The sequence below is a fragment of the Lathyrus oleraceus genome, chromosome 7, assembly GCF_024323335.1.
Source record: "Lathyrus oleraceus cultivar Zhongwan6 chromosome 7, CAAS_Psat_ZW6_1.0, whole genome shotgun sequence".
In the NCBI taxonomy this organism is placed as follows: domain Eukaryota; kingdom Viridiplantae; phylum Streptophyta; class Magnoliopsida; order Fabales; family Fabaceae; genus Lathyrus; species Lathyrus oleraceus.
The window spans coordinates 33,056,677-33,075,617 of record NC_066585.1 but is presented as its reverse complement, the minus strand read 5'-3'; the positions used below and the strand labels follow the sequence as shown (position 1 = coordinate 33,075,617).

General features: G+C 41.8%; 2 pseudogenes; both read right to left on the bottom strand.

The window, feature by feature from the left end:
- Window positions 1–14,166: 14,166 nt before the first annotated feature.
- LOC127101861 (uncharacterized) lies at window positions 14,167–14,731 on the bottom strand (annotated as a pseudogene).
- Window positions 14,732–18,319: 3,588 nt separating this feature from the next.
- Window positions 18,320–18,419, bottom strand: LOC127109299 (uncharacterized; annotated as a pseudogene).
- Window positions 18,420–18,941: the final 522 nt, after the last annotated feature.

The following is an 18,941-nucleotide window of genomic DNA, read 5'->3' as shown; positions in this document are numbered from 1 at the left end:
GTGAGAACAAGATCTACAACTTTCATGTTGAACAAATTTTCATTTGAAGCTTTTTTGGACATGTAATTTTGTGGTGAAAAACTTTCCATTTTTGGAAACTTCCATTACAAGTCACTTTCTATTTTTAGCAATTTTTGTCCTGACTTTATTTTCTTCATTCTTGAGCTTTGAAATGTCAAATGAAACTTGTTTCAACATGAATGAAGTGTATCCAACTCTCTCCCACCTCCAAATCCATAAAATCAAGCACAATTGACCACAGTTGACTTTTCAACTGATAGATGAATTTGGCAATGCACTGATCAATCTGAGCCCCAATTCTCTGATGAAATGGCTCAAGGATGAAACCCTAGCCTCCATAAGCTCAATACAATCATGAAATGATCCCCATATCCATCATAGACCCCATCTCCTCGCTATGCCCTGATTGGCCCAATGCAACTGACTAGGGTTGACCAGTGGTCAAAACCCTAATCCCAAGGTATATGATCAATCTTCTGAATCTTTTGATGATATCAAGACCATGATGATGATGATGTATCATTGCAACCAAGATCAAGACTAATCTCCTTGAGAAATCATGAAACCCTAATTCATAGCCCAATCCTCAGATGGCCAATGATCAGTTAATAAAACCCTAGGCTTGCATCTCCACCTCTTCATCTTCTGATCAAGACTTATGAGGATGACTTGAACAATGTAACCACATCATATGCAATATGCAATAACTAATGACCTAAAAATGATATGCAATATATTAAGCTAGTCCCAAGAGAGGAGGGCAAATTTTGAGGTGTTACAGCTGCCCCTATTCAATCCACTGTGAACCTGTCGATATGAATAGCCTCGGCTTTCAGATGACCAGGATGAGGAGTGATTGAATACCAAGAACAGACGAACAATTTGCACTCTGATGGGAAAATAATTAACAACGCCTGTCAGAATCGGCGAAGAAACAATCTCTGAACAAAAATCCGTCTGGTACGGAGAAAGTCGGCCTGATCACCGAAACAGCAACATCGACCTGGATACCAAAATAAATGGTAACGCAGGGATAATCATGGCCTGAACACCACATCCACTGGGGATTATTATTTTCTTTTTTATGCTTTTCTCGAACCCCGAAATTTTCCTGATGATTTCTCCCTTTTTTTTATTTTCTTGAACCCCAAAATTTCTCTTTGCGCAAATGATCCCCGATCACTGCATTTGAACCCCGTTCTCCTGTTTGCCAAAATAATGAACCCCATTCTCCAGTTTGAACCCCAGTCGCCTGACGATAACTTGTGATCGCCATTGTGAACCCCATCTCCAGAAAACACCTCGTGTCCCCTTTTCTCCATTTGAACCCCGCTCTCCAGAAAATGCCTCAACACTTCCCTTTCTCCATTTGAACCCCGTTCTCCCATTTCTTGTGATAATTCCGCTGGCAACGTCGGAAATAACACCAAACACCACTCTGAGGGCGACATATCAGAGGGTACACCTTCACAAAAGGAAGGTAACATGTGCATCTCTTCATCCGAAGACACCTATAACGACCTCCATTGGCATCCGCCAAAGTCTTAGGTGACACATGAACAGGAGACAATCCTGAGGACCTCATCCTGGATAAAATCTTCATCTCCAATCTCCATTTGAACCCCGCTCTCCAGAAAATGTCTCAATATTTCCCTTTCTCCAATTGAACCCCAGAATCGCGTTGATCGCGTAATATCCTTCAATTTCATTTCCATCTCCGTCCGACGGAAAAATCTCCTCCAGTATCGCGCTACTGAGGAACATTGTCGATCTGACATCATGATGCTAAACTCCTCAGAGTAACATCTTCACCATCCGGTGAAACAAAAACTTCAAGCGGTAACCACGGCTTGAACTATGCTGATCACATAACATTTCCCATCTCTGTCCGACGGAAAAATTCCTCCAATATCGCACTACTGGGGAATTACTGCGATTAAAACCACGATGCTAGACTCCTCGGAGTAACATCTTCACCTTTGAACAAACCACCTCTCAAACAGTAACCACGGTTTGAGACTAGCTTATGCTTGCAATATGATGCATGACTTATTTTCTCTGCGTAATGTTCCACAATTATGGAAATGCTACGCGATTTATTTTTCTATGCAACATGCTATGCTATTCTACATGATGAATGCATAAAAAGCATCCCCCTCAAGGGACTCTTCTGAGGAGCTCGAGACACTCTGCTGAGGAACTCGTCGATACTCCGATTCCGCCCTGCTGGGGAATAACACTGTTGCTGGGAAAAGGTAACCCTTGCTGGGGAAGAACCTCCTTTGCACCCAATCCGCTCGAGAAACTGCTGGGGAGTAAGAACCACCAACACTCTGTGGGGATACAACAGTCTTTGACTTGCTGGGGATATCAATCCCGACTCTGCTTTGGGGAACTCTCACAGATGCCTAACGACTTCACTGGGGAAATGTTCACAGATACTCTGCTGGGAAACAGCAACCTCCAGGACTGGCGACTGGAAAAACATCGATTTGACACCTGTTGGGGATAACCATCCTGACCCTGCTAGGGAAGCGAATGCCACTCCGCTGGGGACAACCCATGCAATCCATAGGTAGAATCAACTCAGCTGGGGATGCAGATATCAGTCTGCTACGGAAACTCATCCAATCCACTGGTAGGATGAACACTGCTGGAGATATATTTCACTGAAACCCGCTCCACTCGGGGAATAGCAACCTTCGGGCCTGGCTGCTAAGGAAACACCGTTTTAAACCTGCCGGGGATAACCATCCCGACCCAGCTAGGGGATCCACAGACCTTGGATCTGCTGGGGAGTTAGTCCTCTAATTCTGCTTGGGATATAGCTGGGGAAATGAGAAAAGCTGGTACAGAACACCCGTCGACTCATCGAACCATGGTATCCACCTCCCAATCTCGTATCGTCTTTCCACTTTTGAGAACTCCCAGACTCGTATGGACCTTTTCTGCTCCATCATCTTGTATTCCCAATCGCTTCGCGCTCGACGGAAAGCGAACTCCTGGGGACTATACAGACTTTTCAATTTTCCGACTTTGAAGAGTCTTCTTGATTAATTCCAAGGATTGTCGTACGTCCTGCCGTCTCTTCATCGTTCTTCTGTTCATTCGTCCCTGATTGGACTCTGCGGGGAATTTCTACAGACTTTCCAATCTTCCGATTTTGAAGAGTCTTCTTGATTATCATTCAAGGATCGGCGTACGTCTCAACGTCTCTCCGTCATTCCTTCATACATTCGTCCCTGATTGGACTCCCACGGGGATTTGTTTTTTGTCGACAGTTTCCACATCACCACCTGCAAGTGAGTGAAAATAACTAACAGCACCTGCAAAACAGATCGTTAGATAAAACCGTGCCCCAGGCGTGTCAAGATTTCAACACTTGGGTCACTCAACCTTCCGAATAAGATTTCAAGCTTTCAATCTTATAAACATGCATTGGAAGGGACCTGTATGTCTTAAAATGCAAGATTCTTTATAAAAAATAATTGGATGTTTTTGCAATCAAAGCGGTAATGAAAAACAAAAACAAAATCATTTGACTGAATATGCATTTTATTGATTGGAAAAGTGTGGCTCAAATTGAGCAATACAAAGGAAGCAATTCCTGAAAAGAGGTAATTGCGCACAAAAGGAAAAATCTATCCTGATGGCAATGTGAAACCCGTAATCTCATCGAGTTCCAACTCGGTTACACCCCATATGTCCTCAGACTCTCCGTGCTTTCTGCCTTCTGAACAAGACGTTCCTGATTGATCCCTACCGGGTATTATCCATGATGCTTTAACCAAAGCGCAAACGATCATGCGGGACGCAGTTGTTCGTTTCAATCCCTCTTTTGCCTGGACCGCCCTTTCGGGTTTTCAGTCCACCGGGATACCCCTTTTTTGCCCAAGTCGCCTTTTCAGGTTTTCGACTTGCCGGGTGTACAGTTTTTCTTCTTTATCCCTAATTTTTGCCTGAACCTTTCTTTCTGTTTTTGGTTCGCCAGGATGCCCATTCTTGCCTGGACTATTTTATTCTTTTCGTCCAGCGGGTCTCTTTATACGAAGTATTTTTTAACTGCGTCCGCATTCACAGGGGATGGAAAATCCTCGCCATCCATGGTCGTTAACAACAAGGCTCTGTCGGAGAAAACCTTCTTGACCATGCTGGGGATTCATGACTGGGTATCCACTTGCCCCTACGATCGTTTTGAGGAGGAAGGATCCTTTTCAGCACCATATCACCAACGTGATATACCCGAGGTCGTACTTTTCTGTCCAAAGCACGCTTCATCCGTTGCTGGTACAACTGCCCATGACAGATGGCTGCTAGCCTTTTTTCCTCTATCAGGCTTAACTCTTCATACCGGGTCCTTACCCATTCAGCCTCTTGCAACTTTACATCCATCAGGACTCTCAAAGAGGGAATCTGAACTTCAACAGGTAACACCGCCTCCATTCCATATACCAATGAGAAAAGAGTTGCCCCAGTAGATGTACGCACCGAGGTTCAATACCCAGGATACAAGCTTCATTCTCAATCACACCGTCAGTGCCTTCAAACGTTAGCCGGGCAATAAAAGCTCATTCACCTTAACCTCCCCATCAGACATCAGAATCCGTTCGGATTCAGGGTCAGGCCCCTCCTCCGGGATCGGTTACTCTCAATCTTTCGATTAGAGCACCTCGAGATGTCCTCATCAGGGAACTCAAACTTCCTCGATTGATAATCCTCAATAGGTTGCTGAGCGAGGTAATCAGACAATACACTCCCCTCAATTGCTTTCTGAGAGCATCACAAATCAGTCAATATTCTTTTGCACTCTTGCAACCCGTCCGGTCAATGCTAGATTCTCAAACCCATACTTGATCGGATCCATCTTGGAAATCAATAAAGTGGTATGAACCAGCATATACTGCCTTAGTCGGCGAGCAGCCTATGCCAAAGTACATCAAGTTTTCTCGAACAGTGAATGTACTGTTTCACAGTCGGTAAACTTTTTGCTAAGGTAAATTGCATGCTCTTTTCGACAAGACTCGTTATGCTGCCCCAGTACACACCTCATAGACCCCTCGAGGGCTGTCAAGTACCAGATTAACAATTGCTCCTTAGGGAAACATCAGAATCAGAGGCTCCTGCAACTTATTCTTTTATTTTCAATGCCCCTTGGCAATCATTATTTCACCTGACCGTTTGATTTCTTTTTCTTGAATGGGTTCCCACGTGGCTGTTAGATAAGATGTGAACCATGACAGGTAGTTCCATCTGCCTAAGAGACCACAAACCTCTTTCTTTATTCTCGGTTCAGGCATTTCTTATTTTTTGGTTTTTTTTTTTTTTTTTTTTTTGAGCAGGATCAACCTCGATTCCTCTTTTACAATAAATCCCAACAGCTTACCGGATCGCACTCTGATAGTGCACTCACTTGAATTCAACCTCAGTTTGAATTGTCTCAACCGGTCAAACGACTTGCCCCGGTCTGCCAGATGCCCCTCTCCTGTTTGGGACTTTGCTATCATGTCATAGCATAGCATTCAACTTCATGATGAATCATATCATGAAACAAAGTCACCATGGCTCTCTGATACAAGCACTGGCGTTCTGCTTCTTTAGAGGACAATCTTCTCTCCATGGCAGCTTGTGCACAACGACATCGGTATCCGACCCTGGCATATCCTGACATGACCAGGCGAAGGTATCCACATGTCCCTTCAACAGGACTACCATTCTGCTCTCGACTTGCCTCCGAAGCGGCTCCAATTTTTTTCCTTCCTGACCTCGGCGGTGCTTGGAATAACAACCTCAACCCGCTCCTCGTGCGGCTGAATCACCTTCTCCTCTTGTTTTGACAACCTGGCTAATTCCAACAGATCACAATCTTCTTCGCCTTCTTCTTTGGCATGATAAATCGGTTTGTCGAAGCCATATGAGGTGTAACCAAATTGTTATCAACGAGATCCGGAGAATTATTTTGGAATTCGGAACGAGACAAATAAAAAAAAAGAGAAAAATGAAAATAAACATTGCCATTTTTATTTGTTTTTAAAACTTCAAAAATAAATGAAAAACAGGGAACACCGCTTTTTGACTGAAAAACATCCATTTATTAATGATGCAGAAATGTTGCAAATTATGAACATGAGATGGCCCTTACAATGAACCATTACGTGTCGGGCAACACGTATGGCTTTCATGCAGATAAAACTGAAAACAGGAAAATATTACTCTTTCAGTAGAGTGACAGTGATGATCTTTTTAGGCCTTCCAGTTCTGGATTCCCATCCCTGGTGCACACGGCTTTATCCACGACTCCAGTTCACAGTCGCTGTCAGTCTCTTCCCCCACCGCACAAACGCGATCTGAATCCTCAGCAATTGCACTCACCATCGCCTGACCATGTGCCGGCATGGGATTGGCATTCACGTTGGGAGATGGAGCAAAGTTGATTGCTTTAGAATCCACCAGGTCTTGGACTACGTGCTTAAAAGCTTTGCAGTCCTCTACACTGTGCCCGGGAGCACCCGAATGGAATTCACATTTGACATTCTCATCGAACTTGGCTGGCCTTTGATCAGGTCTCAAAGGTGCCAAAGTCCTCAACTGTACCAGCCCCAGATCTTTCAACTTCTTCAATAGGAAAGAGTATGTCACAGGCGGCCTGTCAAAATGCCGATCATTCATCCTCCCCCTGACTTGATATCCATCCCTCTAAGGCCTCTGCTGGAATGGCTGACGCTGTTGTTGCGGTTGTTGCTGTTGTTGTGCAGGCTGATTGTCAGCAGGAATAGTTACCGCAGCGGTGTGCTGGAAGTAACAATCCCTACTGGGTCCTCTTTGAGCGTAGACCGCACTGGTATCACCCTCATTTTTACGCTGACCGTTCCCAAAGGGCTTCTTCGATCTCGATGACGAAGCATTGCCACCCTGGATTTTCCCGAGCTTCAGCCAGCTCTCAATTCTCTCCCCAGCCACCACAATGTCGGCAAAATTTGTGACGGGACAACCCACCATCCTTTCAGCAAAAACCCCCTGCAGGGTACCCATGAAGAGATCAGACATCTCTCTGTCCACCAGTGGAGGTTGAACTCTGGCAGCCAACTCCCTCCACCTCTGAGCGTATTCTTTAAACCCCTCGTTATTTTTCTGAGACATACCCTGCAGCTGAGTATGACTCGGAGCCATATCAGCGTTGAACTGATACTGTTTAAAGAACGCGTCACCAAGATCTTGCCAGCTCTTGATGTCAGAAGATTTCAGCTTGGTATACCATTCCAAGGATCCTCCAGACAGACTGTCTTGGAAGAAGTACATCCAAAGCTTTTGATCTGTAGTGTATGCAGAGATCTTGCGGACAAAGGCTTGAAGGTGAGTCTCCGGGCAGGAACTCCCATTATATTTGTCAAATGAGGGCGCTTTAAACTTCTGTGGGATCACAACCCCCTCGACTAGCCCCATATTCGACATGTTTACCACACCGGGAGTGGCATAACTCTCCAATGCTCTAATCTTCTCAGCCAGCAGCTGAATCTCTTTGTTCTGTGGCGGGGCACCATACTGACCAAATGGCTCGTTGTGCATGGAGAACTGATCCGCTTCTCTGTCTTCCTCTCTGTCATCATCGACCCCAAAGAAAGGCGGGAACAGACTATCCTTCAGATTATGCCCCAGACCGGGCCCACCACCAGTAGCAGCACCAAATCCACCAGCATTGTTGTTCACCATACCTACAGTTGCTCTTTTTTCACCGTCTCTGGATCCACCCAGCCCCTGGTTGGAGACACCATCCAGGTTAACAACATTGTTAGCAGCTGAAGCTCGCTCGAGCTTCTCGACCTTATCAGCTAGAGCTTTCTGACCAACTGCAAAACCTTGCATGATGTTGATCAGCTCAGTCATCTTGTCTTTCAGCTCGAGGATATCTGTGTTTGGGAGATCCATCAGTCTGGGAGTATTGCGTCTGGTGAAGTATCTGTGAGGACGGGTTGAGTGCAAAGGTATGACTCTGCGAGCGCGAGCAATGGTTCCTGAAACAGTCAAGCACGTTAGAACCCGACACCTACAAAACATTAAACAGGTTAATATGCATGAATGCAACGTCTATCCATATGAGGAAGATTCTGTCCTTTGATTCTGGTTTCATCGAGACAGATAATATTTTGACAATAACATTCTGACATCCGAATGTCTCTCAACCAAATTCTCAATCCATAATACTCCCCATATGGCCAGACAGAGGCTTGATGCAGATGAATGCCAACTGCGAATGATGCAAATGTATGAATGCAATGCATTGCCATCCTCCAAGTCATCTGATCATCAACTGTACAGAAGCCTCTGATCTTTGAACTGATCACAACCATCTGAGGGAACATGTAACCACAAATCCAACTCAAGGGTTCCGAAATAAACGGAAGACAGATACGTCATCATCATCACCAAACAATCTCTGAACAGATACCCGCAACCTCTGAATCGGCCCGGGGAATCCTGAAATAAACGGATCCCCACTGATAAATAACTCGGACAGCACTCCGGCGTCTCAGCAAGAAATGGCCATAAATCCGACTCATAAATAGGACTCTGATCAACGGAACCAATAGTTACCATCAAAGTCACCAACAGAACAATGCATCTGTAAGAATCACCCTCCCCTCACAGGTAAATTCTAAACAGGTCACCCTAAGGCGGATAATAGTCTCGACAATCGGGCAGAGATACTCAATGGGTTTGCCCTTTCGGGTGTGCCATTGTAGCTCTCCTGAGATTGTCTAAACCAAAGATCCGGAACATGATCGGTCACCAGAGTCAACAGCTCAAATGAAGTAACTCAACCAAAGTGGAGTACCCCACAGAGGAAAGCACTATCAAATGAACCTCGTCCGGCTTGTGGTACATCACGTTGCCAGGCACATGTTGGCCTAACATGAAGGAGGCAACATGAGACCACACTAGTCCTAGGTGTATACTCGGGCCTGGGTTTTAGCCCCACTCAGAACACCCACCCCCACAGAGGAACCACCTGCACAGAGGACGGCAACATGATAGTATGATGCATGCAGACATTTATGCTAATATATACACAATCAGAATAATAAATGCAATAAATAAAGCAACACAAGCAACCTAAACTATCCTAGAACGCTAGGAGAGACTCGCTTAGGGAAGATGGACCAGCATAGGTCAAAACCTCGGGTTCCCCAGCAGAGTCGCCAACTGTCGCATCCGCGAAAAACAACCGGCGGGCTGAAACAAAAACAAACAGAGCCGCCACTGCGCGTTATTTATCCCAAGATAGGGAAAGGAAACGCTCAGAGAAACCTGGAAAAAGCATGGTCTCGCGACCAAAGAGAAAGGGTAAGGGAGTCGGTTACGCAAGGGGAAGGTATTAGCACCCCTCACGTCCGTCGTACTCGACGGGATCCACGCTCTAAGAAAAGAAAAGGTTGCTAAAACACCACACACACACGCACCGAAGACAACATAGGTGGGGTTAAGAGGAAGAGAGCTCGATAAGACATCGCATCCTATGCCTACGTATCTCGTCTGGAACGAGAATCAGAGCTGCCGTAGTTCGGCTCACGCACGCCAAACAAACAAACAAGCACACAGGCAAACATGGAACCCGAATGCCAATCGCTGGACTTACATCGGCTTCCGAACCAAACAAACACAATCAGGATACGTACAGCCAATCGCTGGGCTTACGTCCATATCCTGACACACAAGCAGATTACAAGCAAACACACACAAAAAGAAAAAAAAGTGCCCGGAAAGACCTCGCACGGTCTCCTGCCTACATACCTCGTCTGGAACGAGGATCAGGGCGATGTAGTTCCCCTAAAAGGGAAAGAAATTCTAGCCAGAAACCAAGGGGAGACACACTACCAGGGAGTTGTACTCGAGCCTAGTGTTATCATGCATCATTGCCCTATGTTGTGGTTTCTACCTATTTGCACAACAGCAAGCTGATCCTATCCAGGAAGAAAGCAAGCATGCAAGCATCAATCACAATAAAACAAACATTTCAAACCAATATTCACAAAGCACACACTATATCCAGTCAGAAGTGAGGCTCAAACAAAGGGTTCGACTGCCGAAGCAAGTCATCTGTACAAGGGTAGCGTTAGCTCTTAACCTTGCCATTGAGGGGCTAAGGTGAAGCTGATGAAAGGTGAGTGAAGATTAGACTTCACAACTCTTATCCCTGATCAGGGAGAGCTTTAGACAAAGGAGCGTGGGTCCAGAATGGAGGGACCCTTCTACGCTCAAGGACTCTGACTCGACTGTGCAACAACACAAGATCTTGGGTTAATGTCCCAATGCGTCAACACAGTGGTGTGAGCAGAGGGACGACTCAACAGAATAGCGGGGGATAGATTGCATATCCCTTGGGTTCCGCCAATTGCCTCATAGAGGTCTTTACCTGCTTGGCACAAAAGTAAACAATCACAGACATCGCCTCTTAAGGAGGACTTCAGACAGTTTCATGGCTAAATAACAAGCCAGGTCTTCCAGACTACATGAAGACAAGAGAGTCTACCTCAACTGGTTTATGCAACCAAGCAGCAGCAAGCAAGTTCTTAAAGAACTGTAAGCGACTAAATGTACCTGAAATCAATCAAGTATCATCAGTACTCAGACAAACCAACAATAAACAGCAAAAGTCAATATATACAGATAACACAAGTTAATGCACATAAGTGCAAGCCATGAGCTCAAGCTCAAGCATCAAACCTACAACACAAAGCCAATGTTAGTTCACAACATCAAACAAAACTCAATTTAATCAACTTGCACTTTTTCCCTTAAGCCTTTTGCATTTCAACCTGAAAATCCAAGCCAAATGTGAGAAACTAGACCACTAGGCCAAGCCTAGGGTCCAAAGGGGATGAAAAAATCAAAACAGCAAGTGAAATTTATCCAAAATCACATTCAAACAAATTAGAAACAAATGCAATTGGTCCCATGCTCATACCCTTCACCATTATCATTTCATGCACAATTTATCACAAACTAGGTCATTTGCAACACCAAAAGTCCAAACAGAACTATCTCAATCAAAAGTATACCAAAACAATTCAATTAATTCCACAAAAATTCACACCTAAACAGGACATATTCAATGTATAGCATGTCAATTTTCAGCTCAATTGGACAAAAGAAAGTAGGTCAATGAAAATCAAGAAGTCCAGACACATTTATACAAGCCAATTCAAGGCATCAACACAAGCATCAAATTCCATAAATCATAAAACAGTGACAACAATTAAGAAATGAATGGGATCAAAACCATAATGTCCTATAATGTGTCTACAATCCCCATGTCAAATTTCATCTTCATCCAATACACCATGAGAATTTCACAAATGAATTACCAACATGTGTCATACAATGTCACAAAATGAGCACACAGAGAAGAAAATTATCAATCAATTAGAAAACTCCATCAAAAATTCCAGCAATATTTCTCATGTAATCTTGACCTATCAATGATCATCCACACAAAATTTCAGCTCAAATCAACATCTCTAAGCATTTTAAATAAAATCAAGAAGTTGACCTAGCTTGGTGTGACACAAATTGTCACACCTCTAATCAAAAAATCATATCTAATCAACCAAGTATCCAAAAATCACAAACTCTACATGAAAATCACCATCAACATGTCCAGAACAAGCACAAAAATTTTCATCCATTTCTTTGCAAGCATCACTATTTCATGAAGGTTTTGGCAAAACATACATAAATGTGACACATTCAACAAACCCTAGGTCAATTAATTTTCCACACGTGCAAAAAATCCACAAAAATCATAATCAAATTCTACACATCATCATGAGAACAATGCAAAAAATTTCACAAAATTTGGATGAGTTTTGAAGCCTCTATGAATTTTTGAAGTTCATGTATCAAAATTGGAAAACAAAAGAAAAAGCAAATGAAATAATAATTAAATAAATCTGGCAATGGCACGATGGTAAATTTGAACAACTAATCCAAAACGACGCCGTTTGGATTAGATTACAAGGCACGCTCTGATTGGCCAGAGCTGGCGCCAAACACCATTTTAAACTTAGGCAAGGCAAATTTGGATCAAACAACATATTTCATCGTGTTCTTCATCAACACAAACTCAGAACTTCCAGATTTCGAAGAACATCAAACATCAACCAAAATCAACAAACGTATAACCATTGGAACCGTCTTTCCACAAGGATTCAAGATATGCAACTGAAATTTCCTAATTCTAACCATGGCGAAGGGATCGAGCAAATTAAGTTATGAACACAAACATTCAAATCGTGATATCTCTCTCCACAGTTAACCAATTCACAAACCAAGCATAGCATGTTGATCTATGATGAACGAACTACAAAACGCATATGATAATTTAAGAAATCATGAGATTCGAAAATTGACCTTGTGTTAATGGCAGTTGTTGTTCTTGATGCTTTCGCGTGCAATTTTCCAAAACAGATCGAGGTTGATGTATAGGAAGATGAATGCCACTCGTGCCTTAGCTCAAAGATGCTTCAGTTGGAAGAATCATAAAGTTACCATTGTTGTGCACATTATGAACAATTGCGATCCTTGAGGTTTCTTGCATGGATTCACCAAAACAGTTGGAGATTGATGTTCATGGAGCACGAATAAAAAAGAATTGTTCAATTTGGTGAAGAATTGATGAAGTTTTGATCAAAAATTGCTTGATGAAATTTGAGAGAAAATGGAGAAAATGGAGGGAAAATCAGTTAGATTTCTTGGAATGTGCAATTGTGATTAGCATTCTGTTACAATTAGAGCTTTATACCAACACCTTAATCACTTCTTAATCTCAAATTAGCAAAAATGAGTTGGATTAGCATAATGTGTTTTCTTAATGCAAGGGCAAAAGTGACCTTTCCAAATTGGCTATGTGACAGCAAGATGACAGCTCAAACAACTTTCAATTGGCATTTGGAGTGTGTTGGCTTTGGTCTCATGTCAATTGGCCTTGTAAATCTCAAAATCACATGTTCACACCAAAAATACACTTAAGTCCACTTGAATTTTGACTTTTTGCATTGACCATTTTTGATGAATTTGGACCATACACCATGAAAGTACATGTGAAATGGAGTTTGCTCATAAAAATATCATCCATTTTGGACATTCCATGTGAAAGTTATGCCACTTTGATTATAGGCATTTTTGGAAAATGAATGGACCATAACTTGCCAACCATACATGAGAAATTCAAGTTCTTGGACTTTTTGGAAAGGTGAGAACAAGATCTACAACTTTCATGTTGAACAAATTTTCATCTGAATCTTTTTTGGACATGTAATTTTGTGGTGAAAAACTTTCCATTTTTGGAAACTTCCATTACAAGTCACTTTCTATTTTTGGCAATTTTTGTCCTGACTTTATTTTCTTCATTCTTGAGCTTTGAAATGTCAAATGAAACTTGTTTCAACATGAATGAAGTGTATCCAACTCTCTCCCACCTCCAAATCCATAAAATCAAGCACAATTGACCACAGTTGACTTTTCAACTGATAGATGAATTTGGCAATGCACTGATCAATCTGAGCCCCAATTCTCTGATGAAATGGCTCAAGGATGAAACCCTAGCCTCCATAAGCTCAATACAATCATGAAATGATCCCCATATCCATCATAGACCCCATCTCCTCGCTATGCCCTGATTGGCCCAATGCAACTGACTAGGGTTGACTAGTGGTCAAAACCCTAATCCCAAGGTATATGATCAATCTTCTGAATCTTTTGATGATATCAAGACCATGATGATGATGATGTATCATTGCAACCAAGATCAAGACCAATCTCCTTGAGAAATCATGAAACCCTATTTCATAGCCCAATCCTCAGATGGCCAATGATCAGTTAATAAAACCCTAGGCTTGCATCTCCACCTCTTCATCTTCTGATCAAGACTTATGAGGATGACTTGCACAATGTAACCACATGATATGCAATATGCAATAACTAATGACCTAAAAATGATATGCAATATGTTAAGCTAGTCCCAAGAGAGGAGGGCAAATTTTGAGGTGTTACACTCAAGTGGTTTAATGTTTTTTTTTTATTCACTTTCTTCACTTGGATAAGTGTCACTAGTTTGATACTTGACATTTGCTTGGTACAGGATAACCCGATTGCGTCACCAACAAGGATGACTTAAGTTTAGAAACCAAAGAAGCCAAGCTCACTGGCTCTCTCCTTCTCAAATGTCTCGAAGTACTGATAGATGATTGTTACGGCAAGTAAGATTCCGGTTCCTGAACCAATCGCCCCCATAAAATCTGCCAATACTGTCAGGGCACCAATACACATTCCTCCAAATGCTGCAGCAGTGGGAATGTATCGGTTAAGCTCTTTCTGCAGGCATAACCATTTGTTGTTCCTTCAACTGCTTGGCAACATCCCTAGCAGATGAACCAGAGACTTCAATCAAAGTTTTGGAGAACAAGGCATAGGCTGACATCATAAACACCAGGTAGAACAGTGCATGGAAAGGATTGGCTGCCATATCAGCTAAGCTAGAGGGTGCAGTTATATAGTATGCAATGCGATCAACAGGAATAGAGTGACCGCCTCCATATTTAGATTCCTTCCATTTTCCAAACAGATCCACAATGAAGTTTCCGGCATACTTTCTGTGTAGCAGCCGGGAAAGGAAGTAGAGATTGGAAACAAGGGCAGACTGAAGAATAATGGGCATGTGTAATTTTAGAGTTTTTTTTTTGGATTTGGGTTGAGTTTGGTCAACGTTGACCAAAAAGTCAACTGTTGACCAAAGTCAACAATTGGTCAAAAATGTCAAGACTTGTATTTTCTTATGTAGAATCAAATGTAATGGTTTAAAATGACATGAAATAAATTGAAATGGATTAACAAATGGTTTGAAGTTGGTTCCCAAATTGTTTTTGCCTTATGACTTGAATGACTTGACTGATAATGAACAGAACCATGAAATGAGACCATAAGGTTAGGGTTTTGATATAGTATCCATGAACCAATAACATGACTAGCAAGTGGCTTGAAACACAAGAAGCTTGATTGTTCAGATGACCAAGACCATATGTGCATTAACAATCACATGAACAAACACCATGACTTTGGACCAAGACCAATCCTCATATAAAACCAAAGTAAAGTTAGGCCAGACGTGCTAAACAAAAGTGAAAACATAAAAAATTCAGGACCAAAATCGGGGTATGACACCTTTGAACAATCTTTTTGAATGTTCGTTGCCCATTAAACAAATTTCATAAATACATTGAATGAAAAAGGTACCATTGGAGTATAACATTTTGGTAATACCCTGAATAATTGGTCCCGAGACTCACGTCATGTTCTTATCAAGCATTCATCATTCACCTTTAAAAAACATTCAAACACATCAAACTTATTTCCTCACCCTCATGCGATCGAAAATCTTTCACAAGAGAACATTTGTCTAATCATTTCTAATGTGTATACAAACTAACTCTTAAGTCTCCACCGTGAGTATGCAAGCCAATGTTTAACCGTTAGAATATAATCTAATTACGTGTTCAATCCAACACACTTTAAATCAATCAAAATCTTTTCAAGCTCAAAAATCAATCCAACCTATGCAGGTCGTTCCTCAAAAGCCAAACCTTGAGAAAATCATGGAGAGCTTCATTTCGGCCCAAACTCAGCAAAACAAAGAGTTCCTAAACCAAGATATTCATGTAAGTGAACTGATCACACAATTAGGCCCTTAGGCCACACCTGAAGGGCAATTTCCTGGACAACCTCAACCTAACCCCCGAGGGCAAGCTAACGTTGTTACCCTACAAAGTGGGACCACTTATGACGAATTTGTAAAACCAGCCTTGAGTGGATCAGAAGCTTCTAAGAAAAACATTATGTCTACAGATGAAGTAGAGGAACTAGTGATAACATGAAATTATATAATATTTTAGGACTTAATTCAATTAAATTATATTATTATTTATTTCAGTTCACTTCATTTTATTAGATATTACGCGGTATTTTCTTCCTATTTGTCTCAGGTGGTTTATTTGAAGCACAAGTAAAAATGGAAGAAAAGGGGGTGCAAAAAGGAGAGAAAATGAACCAAATATCAAAGCCCAGCCCAAAGCACAAAACACAGGTGTTGTGCCTGTGACGGACGTCACAGAGGCCGTGACGAGCGTCACGCCTTGCACACTCCTGTGACGGACGTCACACATGGTGTGACGAACGTCACACCATTCCCCTACATTTTTGGCGCAAGGAACGCTTCAGAGACGTTGAGGGAGAGTTGAGCCCTATATCCACGCCCAACTTTTATGCACGTTGAAGACCTATGAAGCGGAGGCAGTTACTCAAGGCACCAATATAAATAGCCACTTTCCAAACCTAAAAGGGTTCCAGCTTTTTCCATTTTTTTTCCTTGCCGTTTTCGCTTTTGCATATTTTCTCTTCCAGCAGCTTAGGCATTGTTTCTTTATTATTTTTACGAGTTTTACACTATTTCCCTTGCAATTTCTATTTCCCTTTTTTAGCATTTAGTAAATTCTTTTCGCACAATAGTTTCTACACCGGAAACTATTGTGTACCTTTTTACCGGATCTAACCTTACGTTAGAATCTAGTTTTTATTTCCTTCGTTTTAATTTGTTGTTTAATTGAAGAATCCAAGAACAAATCCTACCGGCTTGTGGTGGAGTGTTCAAGACTATTGTTTAACTCATTCAGGTTCTTTAATTATTATTTAATGCTTTGTTTTATTATTTATTTATATTATTTGCCTGGGATGAGTCTGTTTATGCATGATAAGTATTTAAGTTTGTTTAGCATGTCTGGCTAATTCGCTTAGATATCGGTATGTAAAGTAAGCGGAATAAGGAATCAAAACTAAGTCGGTTTAATTAAATTTAAAATTAAAATCACTCTTTTTACGGTCTCAATTTACAGGGTTAATAACAAAGGTTTTTACGAAAGTAAAAGACATAAAGAAGTTAAAATCAATAGAGCGAGAGTTTGAGGTTTTAACTGGACAGTGTAAATTAGACATTAATTCTAGATCAGGGCGAGAGCAAGTTTTAGAGTTAATTAAATTCTGATCTTTTCCAAAAAGTATTTTTAAAGATTGAATGTTAGGACGAGAGTTAAGCATTCGAATTTAATTATATAACCTAAGTCAACAGAGCGAGAGTTTGAGATAAGGGTGTTTAAACGGTCAGTGTTTTCTTAAAAAGAGTTTCTACGGATTCTATTGTTTTCAAAAAATGGTTTTTGACTTAATTATAAGTGACAGCTACATTAACATAAAATCATGGTTTATTCAACAGAGCGAGAGTTTGAGATAAAACTTTTAATCAATAAAGTCAACTGAAAAGATTTATTTTAAAACCAGGAAACCGACAAAGAATTGATTCCCTAATTACGACGAACTACATACCGATATCCGCTTTATTAATATTTAATCTAGATCTTAGTTTAGTTTTTAGCTTTTCCCCCAAACAATCAAACATTATCCATCTTAGCTGTACGAAGTAACCTTAGATAACGGTATATCGATTCATAAGTCCCTGTGGGATCGATATCTTTTAAAACTACGCGATAGAACTGTGCACTTGCAGTTTGTACCCCAAATTCGACTCACGAAGTCGAGCGATCAAGTTTTTGGCGCCGTTGCCGGGGACTTTTATTTAATCGATATCGTAACTCTTCTGTTACGCTGTAGAGACTAAGGTTTCTTTTTCTTTTCTTTCTATCGTCGATTTGTATGCCACACACTCGTTCACAAGGCGAGCCACTCTATTTACGAATCAACGATATCGAACTATATCTCCGAGTCTTACGACGAATTCGGGAATATCGTGCTGCAAACAATCTCCCTCCTGTAGAACTTCCTGATTTCAAAAACATTTTTCCTTCGATACCCGAGATGGCAGAACCAACTCGTGCTCTTAGAGATTACGCCGCTCCATCACAAGATGAGCCGCATTCAAGTATTGCTCCACCCGCAATCGAAGCAAACAACTTCGAACTTAAACCTTCGCTGTTGCAGGCAGTGCAACAGAACCAATTCTCTGGAAATCCTACCGAGGATCCAAACCTTCATTTATCCGTATTTGTCCAATACGCTAATACTGTTAAAGCTAATGGTGTCACTTCAGAGGCAATTCGACTTCGTCTTTTTCCTTTCTCATTAAGAGATAGCGCTAGAAGATGGCTTCAATCTCTCCCTTCCAACTCTGTCACCACATGGAACGAGTTGAAGAAAGTTTTTCTTGCCCGATACTTTCCGCCAAGCAAAACAGCTATGTTAAGAGCCCAGATAAACGGATTTAAACAGAAAGACAACGAGTCTCTTTTCGAAGCATGGGAAAGATACAAAGACATGATGAGACTTTGTCCACACCATGGTTTGGAAGACTGGTTAGTAATTCACACATTTTATAATGGTCTCTTGTACAACACAAGGTTAACAATAGACGCCGCTGCAGGTGGTGCACTAATGAACAAACCTTATGCTGATGCTTACCAGCTTATCGAGAGCATGGCCCAAAACCACTATCAGTGGGGAACCGAACGAACAATGGTGGAAAAACCTCAAACGAAAACTGGCATGTACGAGATAAGTAACCTTGATCATGTTAATGCAAAAGTGGATGCTCTGGTCCAGAAAATTGAAAGTTTAAATGTATCACCTCCAACCGCCGTGGTTGCTATAACTCAGAATTGCGAGGTCTGTGGAATCCAAGGTCACACTCCTACGGATTGTCAACTCTTAACAGGAATCCAAGCAGAGCAAGTAAACTACGCTCAAGGAAGCCCCTACTCGCATACCTATAACTCAAATTGGAAGAACCATCCAAACTTTTCATATAAGAGTAATAACGCTTTATACGCACCCGGACAATCTTCAAATCAAGCCCTAGCTATACCTCC